Source organism: Macaca fascicularis, chromosome X, assembly GCF_037993035.2.
Source record: "Macaca fascicularis isolate 582-1 chromosome X, T2T-MFA8v1.1".
NCBI lineage: Eukaryota > Metazoa > Chordata > Mammalia > Primates > Cercopithecidae > Macaca > Macaca fascicularis.
The window spans coordinates 99,712,103-99,728,724 of record NC_088395.1 but is presented as its reverse complement, the minus strand read 5'-3'; the positions used below and the strand labels follow the sequence as shown (position 1 = coordinate 99,728,724).

The following is a 16,622-nucleotide window of genomic DNA, read 5'->3' as shown; positions in this document are numbered from 1 at the left end:
CTTTTCCTCACCCTTGATCAGCTCCCATTCACATTCTTCTCATCAAATACATATCTTCAGAACTCAATGCAAGCTCTCTATCCCTTACTCATGGTATTTAAGTTCTGTTCAATTCAATGTGTGCTTAGCACTTACTATGTCAGTCAATGTGTTAGGCCCTGAAGATACAAAGACAAATGTGATGGCCCAACCCTAAGCAATCCTATGATTAGTGGTGATCAAACTTTTCTGTCTTAAGAGTCCTTTACACTCTTAAAAATTATTGAGAATCCCAAAATTATTTTTGTTTATCTTCATTGTATCTATTGATATTTGCCACATTCAAAGTTAAAACTGAGAAACTTTGGCCGGGCGCGGTGGCTCAAGCCTGTAATCCCAGCACTTTGGGAGGCCGAGACAGGCGAATCACGAGGTCAGGAGATCGAGACCATCCTGGCTAACACGTTGAAACCCCGTCTCTACTAAAAAAATACAAAAAACTAGCCGAGCAAGGTTGCAGGTGCCTGTAGTCCCAGCTACTCGGGTGGCTGAGGCAGGAGAATGGCGTAAACCCGGGAGGCGGAGCTTGCAGTGAGCTGAGATCCGGCCACTGCACTCCAGCCTGGACGACAGAGCCAGACTCCATCTCAAAAAAAAAAAACAAAAAAAACAAACAAAAAAAAAACTGAGAAACTTTTACAATACTAATTTATTGATTTATTTTAAATGCCAATAATAAGCCCACTATATATTGACATTATTAACATATATTTTCTTAAAAATTGTGATATTTTTATAAAAAAGATAATGAGAAGAGTAGAATTATTTTACATTTTTGAAAATTTATTTAATGTCTATCTTAATAAATAGAAGAAGTGGATTGTCATAACTACTTCATTCAATCTGTTGTGATATGTTATTTGATTGACATATACGAAACCATTTCAGCCTCACACAGGTACATTGTTGAAAAGGGAGGATCTTATAAACCTTCTAAAATTGTTTTAGGGACTCCGAGGGTCTTTGAATCACACTTCAAAAACCTCTGGTTTAGGGAGTGAGATATTTACATAGATTATTTCAATGTGCTGTGCCCAGTGCAATTATAGATATATACACAGATTGCTGTTGGAGCACTTCTGTTCTTACCTCATCAATAAAATCTAGGCAACCAAATGTGAACCGTTACACCACCACCGGGGCTGTGCTCTCTGGCTGCCACCACCACCCCTCCCTCACCTTCACCTCTGCCTCCAGTGCACATTAAAGATCCAAAGTCATGACTGACTCCAAGTATTTCACAACCAATAAAAAAGGAGAAATATTTGAACTAAAAGCTGAACTCAACAATGAAAAGAAAGAAAAGAGAAAGGAGGCTGCGAAGAAAGTGATTGCTGTTGCGACCGTGGGGAAGGATGCTAGTTCTGTCTTTCCAGACATAATGAACTGTATGCAGACTGGCAATCTGGAACTAAAGAAGCTTGTGTATCTCTATTTGATGAACTATGCCAAGAGTCAGCCAGGCATGGCCATCATGGCTGTAAACAGTTTCATAAAGGACTGTGAAGATCCTAATCCTTTGATTAGAGCCTTGGCAGTCAAAACCATGGGGTGCATCCGGGTAGACAAAATTACAGAATATCTCTGTGAGCCCCTCCTCAAGTGGTTGGAGGATGAGGATTCCTATGTTCGGAAAACAGCAGCAGTATGCGTGGCAAATCTCCATGATATCGACGCCCAAATGGTGGAAGATCAGGGGTTTTTGGATTCTCTATGAGGTCTTATAGCAGATTCAAATGTAATGGTGGTGGCTAATGCTGTAGCAGCATTATCTGAAATCAGTGAGTCTCAACCAAACAGCAACTTACTCGATCTGAACACACAGAACATTAATAAGCTGCTGACAGCCCTGAATGAGTGCACTGAAGGGGCCAGATTTCATCCTGGACTGCCTGTCTAATTACAACCCTAAAGATGATCAGGAGGCTCAGCGCATCTGTGAGCGGGTAACTCCCCAGCTATCCCATGCCAACTCAGCAGTGGTGCTTTCAGCAGTAAAAGTCCTAATGAAGTTTCTAGAATTGTTACCTAAGGATTCTGACTACTACAATATGCTGCTGAAGAAGTTAGCCCCTCCACTTGTCATTTTGCTGTCCGGGGAGTCAGAAGTGCAGTATGTCTCCCTGAGGAACATCAACTTAATTGTCCAGAAAAGGCCTGAAATCTTGAAGCAGGAAATCAAAGTCTTCTTTGTGAAGTACAATGATCCCATCTATGTTAAACTAGAGAAGCTGGACATCAGGATTCATTTGGCATCACAAGCCAACATCACTCAAATTCTGGCAGAACTGAAGGAACATGCCACAGTGGTGAATGTTGACTTTGTTCAAAAAGCTGTGAGGGCCATTGGACGGTGTGCCATCAAGATGGAGCAATCTGCAGTGTGCTGTGTAAGTACATTGCTTGATCTAATCCAGACCAAAGTGAATTATGTGGTCCAAGAAATGATTGTTGTCATCAGGGACATCTTCCGCAAATACTCTAACAAGTGTGAAAGTATCATTGCCACTGTATGTGAGAACTTAGACTCACTGGATGAGCCAGATGCTCGAGAGGCTATGATTTGGATTGTGGGAGAATATGCTGAAAGAATTAACAATGCAGATGAGTTACTAGAAAGCTTCCTGGAGGGTTTTCATGATGAAAGCACCCAGGTGCAGCTCACTCTGCTTACTGCCATAGTGAAGCTGTTTCTCAAGAAACCACCAGAAACACAGAAGCTAGTCCAGCAGGTGTTGACTTTGGCAACACAGGATTCTGATAATCCTGACCTTCAAGACCAGGGCTATATTTATTGGGATCTTCTCTCAACTGACCCTGTCACAGCTAAATAAGTAGTCTTGTCTGAGAAGCCACGGATCTCTGAAGACGGAATTTATTGAGCCAACTGTGTTGGATGAACTAATCTGCCACATTGGTTCTTTGGCCTCTGTGTATCACAAGCCTTCCAATGCTTTTGTGGAAGGAAGTCATGGAATCCATCGTAACCACTTGCCAATTCATCATGGGAGCACTGATGCAGGGGACAGCCTTGTTGGCACCACTACTGCAACGAACCTGGAACAGCCTATGGTTATCCCCTCTCAAGGTGATCTTCTGGGGAGTCTTTTAAACAGGTGGCTATGAAAAACAATATCGATGTATTCTACTTCAGCTGCCTCAGCCCACTCAATGTGCTTTTTGTAGAAGATGGCAAAATGGAGCACCAAGTCTTCCTTGCAACATGGAAGAATATTCGCAATGAAAATGAACTTCAATTTCAGATTAAGGAATGACATTTAAATGCTGACACTTTCCAGCAAGTTGCAAAACAATCATGTTTAGACTATTGCCAAGAGGAATATGGAAGGTCAGGACATTGTGTACCAATCCCTGAAGTTCACTAATGGCATTTGGATTTTGGCCAAGCTACATATCCAGCCAGGAAACCCCAGTTATATGCTGTCACTGAAGTGTGGAGCTCCTGAAGTTTCTCAATACATCTATCAGGTCTACGACAGCATTTTGAAAAACTAACAAGACTGGTCCAGTAACCTCCAATCATGCTGTGATCAGTGCAAGTCAAGAACTCTTAACTGGAAGAAACTGTATTGCTGTGTAGAATCTGAACCCAAACACACTGAGGGCACCCTGCAAGGTAGTAACTAGTCTAACCTGTACTAACATTAAGGCACAACCTGTTGGATAGTTTTAGCTTCCTGTGAACATTTGTAACCACTGCTTCCGTCACCTCCCACCTCTTGCCACCTGCTGCTGCTATCTGTCCTTATTTATGGGCTTCTCCATGCTGTGCCAACGGCTGGCTTTTTCTACACCCTTTTTTGAGTATAGTTTGGTATTTTGTAATTGAGAGCTCATTTCAAAAGCAGGAAAAGACAACAAATATTAAAGCAAGGAAAAGTGTCATTAAAAAAAAAAACAAAAAACTTTCTCATCTCCCAAAGCAAAACACCTACAAAGGTGTCCCTACTCACACCCCCAAAACATCTTATTTCTCCAATCTCAGAAGATGAGGTGGATTGGCTGCTTTTTATTTATTTCTATTTAGTTTTAGTTGACAAATAACATCTGTATTTATATTTATGTGATATAATGTAATCTTTTGTTGTATGTATACATTGCGGAATTACTACATCAAACTAATTAACATATCCATCACCTCAAATACTTACTTTTTTTTTTTTTTTTCTGAGACAGAGTCTCGCTCTATTTCCTAAGTCAGAGTGCAGGCATGGGATCATAGCTCACTACAACCTCAAACTCCTGGGCTAAAGCAATCCTCCTGCTTTAGCCTCCAGAGTAACTAAGACTACAGGTGTATGCCACCATGCCTGGCTTATTTTGAATGTTTTTGTATAAAATGGGTGTAGCTATGCTGACCAAATGGATCTCAAATTCCTAACCTCAAACGATTGAATAATCCTCAATTGATTGCTCGTCATCCCAAAGCATTAGGACTAAAGGCATGAGTCACTGTAACTGACCCAAATACTTCTAATTTTCTGTGATGATGACAAAAAACCTACTTTGTCAGCAATTTTGAAATATACAATAAACTATTACATATAGTCACCATTCTGTATAATCGAGTTCTAAAACTTAATCTTCCTCACTAACTGAAACTTTGTACCCTTTGACCAACATCTTGCCATTTTTCACGCTGCAGGCCCAGCCTCTGGTAACCACCATTCTACTCTCTGCTTATATGAGTTCAATTCTTTTAGCTTCTCCATATGAATAGGATTATGTGCAATTTGTCTTTGTGTGTCTGGCCTATTTCCCTTAGCATAATGTCCCCCAGGTGCATCCATGTTGTGGTAAATGCCAGAATTTCCTTCTTTTTTAAAGACTGATTAGTATTCTATTGTGTATATATATTACATTTTAAAACTCCATTTGTTTATTGATGGGCACCTATGCAGTTTCCCTATCTTACCTCTTTGACACAATTTCAGTTCCTCTGGATATATATACAGTAGAGGGATTGCTGGATCACATGGTAATTCTACTTTTAGTATTTTGAGAAACTTCCATACTGTTTTTCATAGAAGATTAACTAACTTACATTCCCATCAACAGTGTATAAGCATCCCCTTTTCTCCGCATCCTTGCCAACACCATTATGTTTTGACTCTTTAGTAACAGCCATTCTAATAGGTTTAAAATGATATCTCGCTATGGTTCTAATTTACATTTGCCTGATAATTAGTGATATTGAGCATTTTTTCATATATCCGTCGGCCATTTGTATGTCTTCTTTTGAGAAGTGTCTTTTCAGTTTCTTTGCCCATTTTAGAATCAGTTTATTTGTTCTCTTGCTATTGAGTTGTTTGAATTCCTTATATATTTTGGATATCGATCACTTATCAGATGTATGGTTTGCAAACATCTTCTCCCAATCCATGGACTGTCTCTTCACTCTGTTTCCTTTGCTGTGCAGAGACATTTTACTTTGATGCAATCCCATTTTTCTATTTTTGCTTTTGTTGTCTATACTTTCATGGTCAAATTAAAAAAAATCGCCCACACCAGTGTTGTGGTGCTTTTTCCTTGTATTTTTTTCCTATTCCTTTTACAGTTTCAGGTTCTGTGTTTAAGTTTTTAATTCACTTTGAGTTTATTTTGTATGTGGTTGTATAGTCTTTTCTCCTCTTTAAAACTAACCTTTTAGGCAGGGCGCGGTGGCTCACGCCTGTAATCCGAGCACTTCGGGAGGCCGAGGCAGGTGGATCACTTGAGGTTGGAGTTCGAGACCAACCTGGCTAACATGGTGAAACCCCATTTCTACTAAAAAATACAAAAATTAGCTGGGCGTGATGATGCACGCCTGTAGTCCCAGCTACTCGGGAGGCTGAGACACAAGAACCGCTTGAACCAGGGAGGCAGGGTTTGCAGTGAGCTGAGATCAAACCACCGCACTCCAGCCAAGGAGACTCTGTCTCAAAAATAAATAAATAAATAAAATGACCTTTCAATCTGTATTTTCCTTCTTACTTTACATGTATTTCTTAAATAATCTTATTCCCCTACAAGATTATTTATTTTTTAGTAATAATAAATATTTTTATTATTTAAAAATATTTGTATTTTATGCACGTGAGTTTAGAGTTGAGTAATCATCACTACAATTCATTTTTAAAACATTTCCATCACCCACAAAGAGATTAGCTCCCTCTGGCTTTTCACTCACACATATATCTAATGATTCTTGCAAGCTATGTCTCTGTACTTGAAGTACTAGACATGGTCTGTTTGCTCCTTCCTCTAGATTCTCCATCTTTTCCTCTTTATTCTCTGCTCCCGGAGTCTAATACATGTGGCTTATACCATCAAATACGCACACATGCCTTCTGACTTTTAGTCGGGCTCAACCAATGAGGGATCCCATTAAGAGACTGGATGAAGGAATGAATGTAAGTCAGTGTTCCTCCTTCTCTGGGAAATCATGTCTTGCCTGTGTTCCTCCACATAAGATGACGGGTACTCACAAAGTGTGTTGCTTTAGCAGTTTCCAGCAGGGATTTTCTGCCTTTGTCCCTTCAGACCAAGGGCTGGTGATAAAGCAGTTGCTGCTACCCTTGGTTCCAGCATAATTCCTAGTAATGCTCATATGTTCCATCCATACCTTTGTAATTAGTCCCTTTGTAAATAATCCCTTCCTGAACTATCCTAATTTTAAAGTGGCATCTGTTTCCGGTTGGAAGCCCAGTGGATATGCTTTACTCTCCCTACCACACCAACACAAACACAGGACCAATATTTTAACTTATTACTGGAAATCTCAATTTCAGCAGGGGAAGGTGGTGTTCTCAGGCTTTCGCTGAGGTTCTTCCTATGCTTTAAGTTCTTTTCTATTGATAGAATCAGTACTACTCACTTTCCTTTCTGACTGGTCTTTGGTATTGATTTGTGAAACTTAAGGTGATTTTATTTTCTCACTTATTTTATTCAATGTTGGGGCTTCGTTTGTAGTTTTATGTGTAAACTGGATTTTTCCTTTGAGCCTTTTATTTCTGAAATTTTCAGAAGTAAATCTCTCTTAGTCAAACATACAAAATACAAACATAGAAATGTTCATCTTTGTTTTAGTTAGGGTGGACGCTTCTCTCAGTTGGATACTCTCAGTTGACTTTCTGCTCCCTAAACTGTTAAGATGTTTGACAATTGCTTTGGTTTCGATTTGTTGATATGAAACAGCATTTTTCATCTAACTGACATCACAAAATTGTGCATTTCATTTTCAAGTATAAACTCATCTTTACTGTATGCTTCAGTTACATTTTTAAAAAATCAGAATAAAAGAGTCTCTGCTAACCAGAGAAGTTGGTGTGCAGAACGTGCTTTATTTTCAAGTTGACTGTTTAGAGTGGAGAAGATATGTAGGAGGGGGTTGGTGGAACTGTCACTATTAGAACTATTACCAGTCACTGCTCTGACTGAAGCAGGAGGGTATTTGATTAACTGACTACAAGAGAGAGTTCAATGATTCATGAGGCATCAGAAAGAGCTATTTTTGAAAGTAATTTTTCGAATAGTGCTTAATGAGGAACATAACTGGAAATTGGGAAATCTTAAGTGTATTTAAGAGTCTTGATCATATATTAGGTTGTGGTGTTCAAACAAGTTATAAAATGCTAAAAATAAGTGACTTTTAAATTCATATTTGAATGGAACTAATATAACAATTAGCTATGTAGTTTAAATAATGCCAAATGAGCTACTTTGATTAACGTCAGTAGGAAAATAGTTTCCATTGAAACCTTTCACGTTATGGCTACTATACTCAATTTTTAAAAATCAACGAATATTTTTGAGTCCCTGACTTTGAGGCATATAAAATATCATGGAAATATCTATTGCATGCCAATTAGGTGGATGGCAAGAGGAACATTTAGTATAGTCATTAGGTGGCAATGAGACTTGTTTTACATTATGACAGTGACACTTTTCTCTCTTGGCTGAAATCCCTATTCAGAAAGCTGGGGAAATCACTCCAGATGTGTCTGTCATTCTAAATTCTAGCTTGCAGGCACTCTAGCTATTTTAAATGAAAATGATTTCTCATTAGAACAGAAGAAAAATCAACAAAAATCTCTTTCTTTGTGCCCTAAACACACTACCCCAAAATTCTGGCCAGTAATTGTAGCTCTTCTAGAGTCTGTTGTTCTAGAAATAAAATATTAAAGATTAACTTTATCAATTTACCCTTCAGTAGCTTCTACATGCACAGAGCTTTATCCTAAATCTGAATCTTGTTCTTATAGAATAATAACCTATGTGTGACAGAGAAACTGTTATGTGCTCAACAAATCTATGTTCTTTTCCTTTTGGATAAACAGCTGAGCCACATTTCCTGAGCACTTCTGCAATTAGATGAAGGCATGTGGTTAGTCTTAGTCAGCAGAATATAGGCAGAAGAAATATTTGTAGGCCTAACCTCTAAAACCTCTTTTTCAGTCCTTTAAGTGGGTTCTGATTCTTTCTTCCCTGTGGAAAAGAAAAGCAGATGATTCACTGGAAGGCTTGTGTGCCCTAGGGGATGGTGAACACACTATTTGGAAGAAACATGGGCTCCTAATTAAAAGCATAGAAGATAATTGGACTTGGATGAGTCATGAAACTTTATTGCACTCAATCACTAAGTTGTTAGGAATTTTTTTACTGCTTTTTGTCTACTCTTTGGAACTCGACATCTATCCACAGAATAAAGGAGACAATAGTACTGACAATTTGTGGATTTAGTGACTGGAAAGTCATCTCAACCTGGTGCCTTACTTACTGTTTGGGAGAACTTGTAAGAGATTACCTTCTATTTGTCCAGGTCTAGCAAAGGCTTTTATTACCCTACCCCTAGTGCTCTTCAACAGGATACCTAAATCACCCTCAGCTTTCAATGACAATTAAAATTTACCAGCTCCTATTCTCTCCATTCTGGTTAAAGCTATGCTTGCAGTACGCATACCTGTTTATAGAATGTATGTCTTACCTCTCATACCCTCACCCTGCCTATATAGGGTGCATTTATTTTATTTATTTATTTGTTTGTTTGTTTATTTATTTATTTATTTTGAGACTTAGTTTCACTCTTGTCCCTCAGACTGGAGTACAATGGCACGATCTTGGCTCACTGCAACCTCCGCCTCTTGGGTTCAAGCGATTCTCCTCCCTCAGCCTCCCAAGTACCTGGGATTACAGGTGCTTGCCATCACACCCAGCTGATGTTTGTGTTTTTAGTAGAGACTGGGTTTCACCATTTTGGACAGGCTGGTCTCGAACTCCTGACCTTAAGTGACCCACCCACCTAGGCCTCCCAAAGTACTGGGAGCACAGGCGTGAGCCACCGCACCAAGCCTATGGGGTGCATTTGTACTCAGCTCACTGGTCAAACCTTGCAAATAAGTCTTCTCTTTTCCCTTCTTTATTAGTTTTGTCTGGCTGCTCCTCTTCTGTACTGACAAGACATACTCCGTACTCACAAAACATGTCACAAAATCTACATATTTGTATCAGAACATCCTCAAAGAGTTCCTTCTAGGGTATGACCTTTTTGCAGCAGACATTATAATACCAGATCTTAGTACAGTATGTGTACTGAGTAAACATGGCATTCATTTTTTCAATTTTCCCTGGTAACGTTGGTAAAAGTTTCGGAATCTTTACTATAAAGTCGGTATAGATGAATACTTTGTTTACATGCCAACCAACTTCAGGACTTTCAAAGTTTTATGTAATTAAATTGTAATAAACCTTTTAATTTTGGAACGATACAGACTCCGACTGGTGTATCACTCGGGGTTCTTTTATTTGGCACTATCTGCTAAAGAGGCCACTCTCACTGCTGCAGGATGGCGCTAATGTTGGAAATCTCTTTGTTTTAGCTCTACAGAGAAAAAGACCCTGGCCAAGTTTCCCGTCTTAGGTTTGTGGCCTTGCTACCTAATACAGTAGAGAGAAAGAAACTTGCCCACTTCCATTTCTGTTTGCAGTGAGAAATAAAGCACTCTGACCTACCATTACTGTGTATAATGCAGGATTCATCCTATGTAAAAATGAACATTCTGATACTGGGCAGTGTCCCTCCACCTCCATGGTAATTAAAAAAAAAAAATGTCATTTATGCCTGTTTTGATCACCACAGTGCGTCTGTGTCTTCACTGGGCCTCAATCTTTTTGAGTCTGAATTATTCTGACAGTTGTTGAGGATGATATCTTGACAGAAAAGACTTTACAAATTATTCCATAAAATTTTATAAGAAATGAGACCTATTGATGTGAATTTCAGTGCAAAAGAAGACTATTGAACTGTATTCTCTTGCAATACTTCAAAGGGAGAGATGTGCCTAATGTAAATAGACAATTATATAATTTGAAAAAACGTTTTAATTTTTTATGTATTTCTCTAATTTTAAATTGATTGTGTAAAACTTTATTGAATACTGTATCATTCCTATTCAGAGATTACATCATTTGGAGCAAAAATGTGACTAAATATAAAAATATGTATCAAAAGACTCTCAGCACTTTGGGAGGCTGAGACGGGGGGATCACGAGGTCAGGAAATCGAGACCATCCTGGCTAACACGGGGAAACCCCGTCTCTACTAAAAAATACAAAAAACTAGCAGGGCGAGGTGGCGGGCACCTGTAGTCCCAGCTACTCGGGAGGCTGAGGCTGGAGAATGGCGTAAACCTGGGAGGCGGAGCTTGCAATGAGCTGAGATCCGGCCACTGCACTCCAGCCCGGGCGACAGAGCGAGACTCCGTCTCAAAAAAAATTAAAAAAAAAAAAAAAAAAAGGAATATGTATCAAAAGACTCTCCATATGAATTGAGGTAAAACAGATTACATATAACTTTATCATACCTGGTTTATACTGTTTAACTTCATGATGTGTTTATATTGTCTTTCTCATTTTTAATAGGTAATATCATATCAAATCAATTAGAAAAAAATTGAAATTTTATGCAATGCAATTTTGTTCATTAATATTTAGGAATTGGGTTCTATATGCTAATGCAATATCATCATTATCATCCTCATACCACCTTACTTTTTTTTTTTTTTTTTTGAGATGGAGTCTCACTCTGTCACCAGGCTAGAGTGCAGTGGTGCAATCTCGGCTCAATGCAACCTCCACCTCCTGGGTTCAAGCAATTCTCCTGCCTCAGCCTCCCGAGTAGCTGGCACTACAGCCACGTGCCACCACATCCAGCTAATTTTTTTGTATTTTTAGCAGAGATGGGGTTTTACCATGTTGGCCAGGATGGTCTCTATCTCTTGATCTTGTGATCCACCCACCTCTGCCTCCCAATGTGCTGGGATTACAGGTGTGAGCCACCGTGCCCAGTTTCCCACCTTACTTTTTAAAAGTGCATTACTCTTCAAATCACTTTCATGTTTAGTAACTCTCACGTTCCTCACAGTTTCTCAGTAAAATCAATAGAGTAGGGTGATAATTTCCATTTGTCAGAAGAGGAAACTGAGACAAGCTTCGGTGACTTATCTATGATCACAAAGTTTTTAACAGAGCATATACTAAAACGCCAGCCTTCTGACTTGAAACCAGTAAGCTATGCATTCCAAAACAAGGTATATCAAGTGTATATATTGTGAATAAGTAGATAAGGTAAAGCCATACAATTACCTAAAAATGTAGGGTAACTAATATCATCTTGATGGTTTCAGTAGCAAAAAAGACAAAATGTCTTTGGACAGAAATTGTTATTTGATTTTTTGTGTGTGTTTTATATACTTGATTATTGAAACGGCAGCTAACACAAAAAGGTGTCAGTGACTGCAGCTATGTCATAGTTGCTCCAATCTTTCAAGTATTTTAGTAATAACATAGTATTAGCTAACAGAAATATAGAAGTAATTGCATGCTGGTCACTAATCTATGCACTCTAAATTGGCACATTTGATTTACATTACAATTCTATGAGGTAGATAGTATTTTTATTCCATTTAAAAATCAGGAAACTGAGGCTCAGGAAGTTAAAATAGTTTTCCCAGGGTCACAAAGAAGTTGCAGAACTGATATTCAAACCTGGGCAGCTTGACTGTAGTGTCTTCCCTCTTAAGCACTGTAATATACTATTATCCACATTTTATGTGTATAGAAAATGAAGTGCAGAGATTACCTTGCTCAAGGTCAGGAGTCAGTATGTAAACTCTGAATCTGGATCCAGAATACAGGATCTTAACAATTATGCTATACTGAAAAAATGACTGCTTAAAATTCTTAATTCCACAGAGATTTCTTTATTCTATTTATTGACAACTATGGGTAATTTTGTGCCCTGGAGAGACATTTGACAAAGACTGAAGACATATTTGGTTGTGAAAATCTGAGAAGGTGTGGGCAGAAAGGAGGAGGAGAGGCTGACAACTAGTGGGTGGAAGCCAGAAATTCTGGTAAACATCCTATCATCTAAAGTGCAACTCCCTACAACAAAGAAGTATTTGGTCTCAAATTTCAACAGTGCTGTGATTGAGAAACTTTGCTTTATTTTTACGATTATTATCTTTATGTAGCTATAAACAAGGTGAAGCATGTTTCTGGGTATCATTTAGTTTAGAGGGGGATATGCTAATAATGTTAAATGAAACAGTAGCACAATTTAAAAGCCTAGAATAATGTACGTTTAAAAACTGTCTTTAAAATTTATATTTAACTTTTAAAATAAACTGGAAAAAAACATGCTCAAATCCTACAATACAGCCATCCTACGGGATGAAAACTGTTATTTTTGTAATTTTTTCTTTTCTAGTGAGCTTCCAGTCCCTCATATAATGCCGGTTTTGTTCTGCTATATGAGAAGATTGGTGAAAAGGCAAGCCAGGTAAGCCACCAATTCCTTGAGAATCAATGAGAGGATTAAAGTGAGAATTCTCTTCCCTGCACAAATCCAGAGGGTAAATTACTACATGTTTCTGGGCTGAAAAAAGAAATTTTGAGTTGATTTGTTTTAGCATCACTTCTTTAAAAAAATACACTTTAATTATTAAGTTACTTTTATATTGGTCAATATTTCAGAATTAACAGTTTGCGTGGTACAAAGGCAAATACACATAGGAAATCAATAAACATTACTGGATGATGGTGATGATGATGATAATGATGTCAATGAATAAGCTTTGGAAATACATTTATATATAACAATATTAGCTTAAATGTTTCTTGTATTTAAAGTCATGAAAAAATAATCCCACTTACAAAATACAGAAGCTAATAAACTATGTACATGGTAGTTAATTTATAACACACAACCAAATCTCACTAATTTACAACTATGAACATGCAAATGATGCATCAAAATATTTTTCAGGGTATTTTAAACAAAGGATTTTCTTACTGCAGTACTTGCAAGTACTTTCTTACGGCAAGTACTTCAGTAAGAAAATGCTATATATAAAAATATATAGTATTTGGTCAGCAAAGGCCTCAAGGAGCAAATCCATTGAATAATAATATAGTTAGTTCTTCTTAGTGATTATAAAACTACAAAATAATTGCAGATAAATAATTAAGGAACTGATAATGAAAATCAGAATAAATTACAAAGAATTATAGTTTAATAGGTACTGCCTTATAAGTTTGAGTATACTATGTCAAGAAAAAGAAAGAAAATTGTACTGAAACATTTGCTAATCATAATTTTATTTTTCATTGAGTGGAAAACATAGACTTAGCCCTAAATGCTGTCAAATTATTTTGTATTAGAGCTCTTTGTTACCTTGCAACTCTAACATAAAAGGTTACATTATTTTCCTGTCCAATTCATTCACAGTTAAGGTCATTTTATGATGCTCAATGATGCTATTCTAAGACAATTAAAGGGTGGAGAATAAATAAATCTTCCCTTCTTTTCTATTTCTTTCCATCTCCCAGTATCCACCCTATTAACTTTTCTATACTAAATGATAAAAATACTTACAGCACATCAGCAAAAAGACCTTGGAAGAGGTCATAGCAAATAGCTACCACAGAGACTGGGAACGATGCATATCTCTCACTTATGTGTGTGGAGGGGGTCGGGGATGGCCGCGTCAGCGTGCTTTAAATGCATAACGGGAAGGAACTGCTCTCACTTAGATCATATTTAAGGAACAGGTACATTATTAACTTTCTACTTGGAACAGGCACCTAGTCCTCTGCTTTGACATGAGCTCAGAAATAAGGCCCCTCACTGATCTCTGTTTATCTTGCTTCCCTGGTTCTCCTTCACCTATGGCTACGAAAAAAGACTTCGAAGGGCAGAATGTGGACTGGTATCTCTGACAACACAGTTTGCTTGATCGCTCAAAATACTAAAACCCATTAATAAAAATGCAAGATGTGATTTTACAAAAAGAAGTGGAGAAGACACATGGAAGATGACAGTATGGCTGAAGCACAAAATGTAGGTCTAATGAAAAAAAGGAAGATGAGCTACTGTCTTTTAGGCAAGATTAAATTCTTTACCACTTACATGGTCTATGAGATTATCACTAATATACTAAAACATATGTCTTCTCTTCAGTAATTTCCAATCTTCTTACTCTCATTCGCTGTTCATGGCACAAATGTGAAGACAAGGATAGGTCCAGCGTACCACGGTATATTTTCATCCAATTTCCTCCTGTTAGATCAGATTATGTTTCATCCAAACCACTTCCCACTATTGATCTCATTAAAACATTTATCTGGAGACAGTAATACTCTCCACAATGTAGCAATAAAAAACACAAAATAAATTGGACAAGGGCAAGGGGAGAATTAAAATAATTGTTTAGTACTTATTTCAGTTTCTGGATCCAGAAATTCTTTGTAATGCCAATGGAGTCATTCAGAAATTCTTCAAGTAAGGTTAAAATAATTTATGATCCTCCCTTCATTTAACAAACGTAGTACTCCCATGGACACGTCAGTTCTTTAAACACATTTTAAGCTATTTACAAATCAGGGGGCAATTGTGATCCTTTTTTCTAGATTTGTCTTTCTCCCTTCTTGTTAAAAAATGTAAACTTCTTTCTTTTTAAGGCTAAACTTTCTGTGTCTTCTAGAACTTCACCTCTTTAATGTATCTCCTTTTTCTACCATTAATCTGTTTATTTCTGTTAAATTCTTATTACTCCACACTGTGCCCAAGACTTCTCTTCCCTAACAAAGCAATACAAAATCTCTACCTGTAATCCAAACTCTCAATCTGATTTAGGGGTTATCTGCCTGCAAAGAACAGGAACCTGTTAAAAAATGTTAAGGTATGAAGGAGACATTAAAAATGAGTTGTCTTAAAAAAAAACAAAAGAGAGTGCCAAAAGGATTTTAGGTGAACTGGAGATCTGTAAGGCAGCTAGATTCTCCCATAAGTGTGTGCACACATGCATACATGCATATACACACACAGAAATGAGGTCATATATATGTATTTTTCAGTAACTTGATTATTGATTAAAAAAATTTTTTACAATAAACTGAATAACATTCCATGAATTAAATGTTCCATAATTTACTTAACAATTTCCTCGATTAGCAGTTATGTATCTTGTTTTTAACTGTTACCCCCTGCCCCACCCCCGAGAAGGAGTCTTGCTCTGTCGCCAAGACTAGAGTACAGTGGTGCAATCTTGGCTCACTGCAACCTCTGCCTTCCGGGTTCAAGTGATTCTCCTGCCCCAGCCTCCCGAGTAGCTGGGATTACAGGCACCCACCACCGAGCCCAGCTAATTTTTGTATTTTTAGTAGAGACAGGGTTTCACTGGGTTGGCCAGGCTGATCTCGAACTCCTGACCTCAGGTGATCCGACTGCCTCAGCCTCCAAAAGTGCTGGGATTACAGGCATGAACCACCGCACCCAGCGTTTTTAGATTTTTAAATACATTTCAAATATTGCTGCAATAATTTATACCACATCTTATGGTATGTGTATAAGTTTTTCTGTCAAATACAATACCATAAGTAAAATAGTTTTGTCTAAGGCATGCACAAGAGTTTTAATAGATTTTTTTTAAATTATACTTTAAGTTCTAGGGTACATGTGTACAACATGCAGGTTTGTTATATATGTATACATGTGCCATGTTGGTGTGCTGCACCTGTTAACTCGTCATTTACATTAGGCATATCTCCTAATGCTATCCCTCCCCCCTCCCCCCACCCTATGGCAGGCCCCGGTGTGTGATGTTTCCCTTCCTGTGTCCAAGTGTTCTCATTGTTCAATTCCCACCTATGAGTGAGAACATGTGGTGTTTGGTTTTCTGTTCTTACAATAGTTTGCTGAGAATGATGGTTTCCAGCTGCATCCATGTCCCTACAAAGGACATGAACTCATCCTTTATAATGGCTGCGTAGTATTCCATGGTGTATATGTGCCACACTTTCTTAATCCAGTCTGTCACTGATGGACATTTGGGTTGGTTCCAAGTCTTTACTATTGTGAATAGTGCTGCAATAAACATATGTGTGCATGTGTCTTTATAGCAGCATGATTTATAATCCTTTGGGTATATAACCAGTAATGGGATGGCTGGGTCAAATGATATTTTCAGTCCTAGATCCTTGAGGAATCGCCACACTGTCTTCCACAATGGTTGAACTAGTTT

General features: G+C 37.9%; 1 pseudogene; it reads left to right on the top strand.

Annotated features, from left to right (window-relative positions):
- Nucleotides 1–1,223: 1,223 nt before the first annotated feature.
- LOC102126268 (AP-2 complex subunit beta pseudogene) lies at nt 1,224–3,165 on the top strand (annotated as a pseudogene).
- Nucleotides 3,166–16,622: the final 13,457 nt, after the last annotated feature.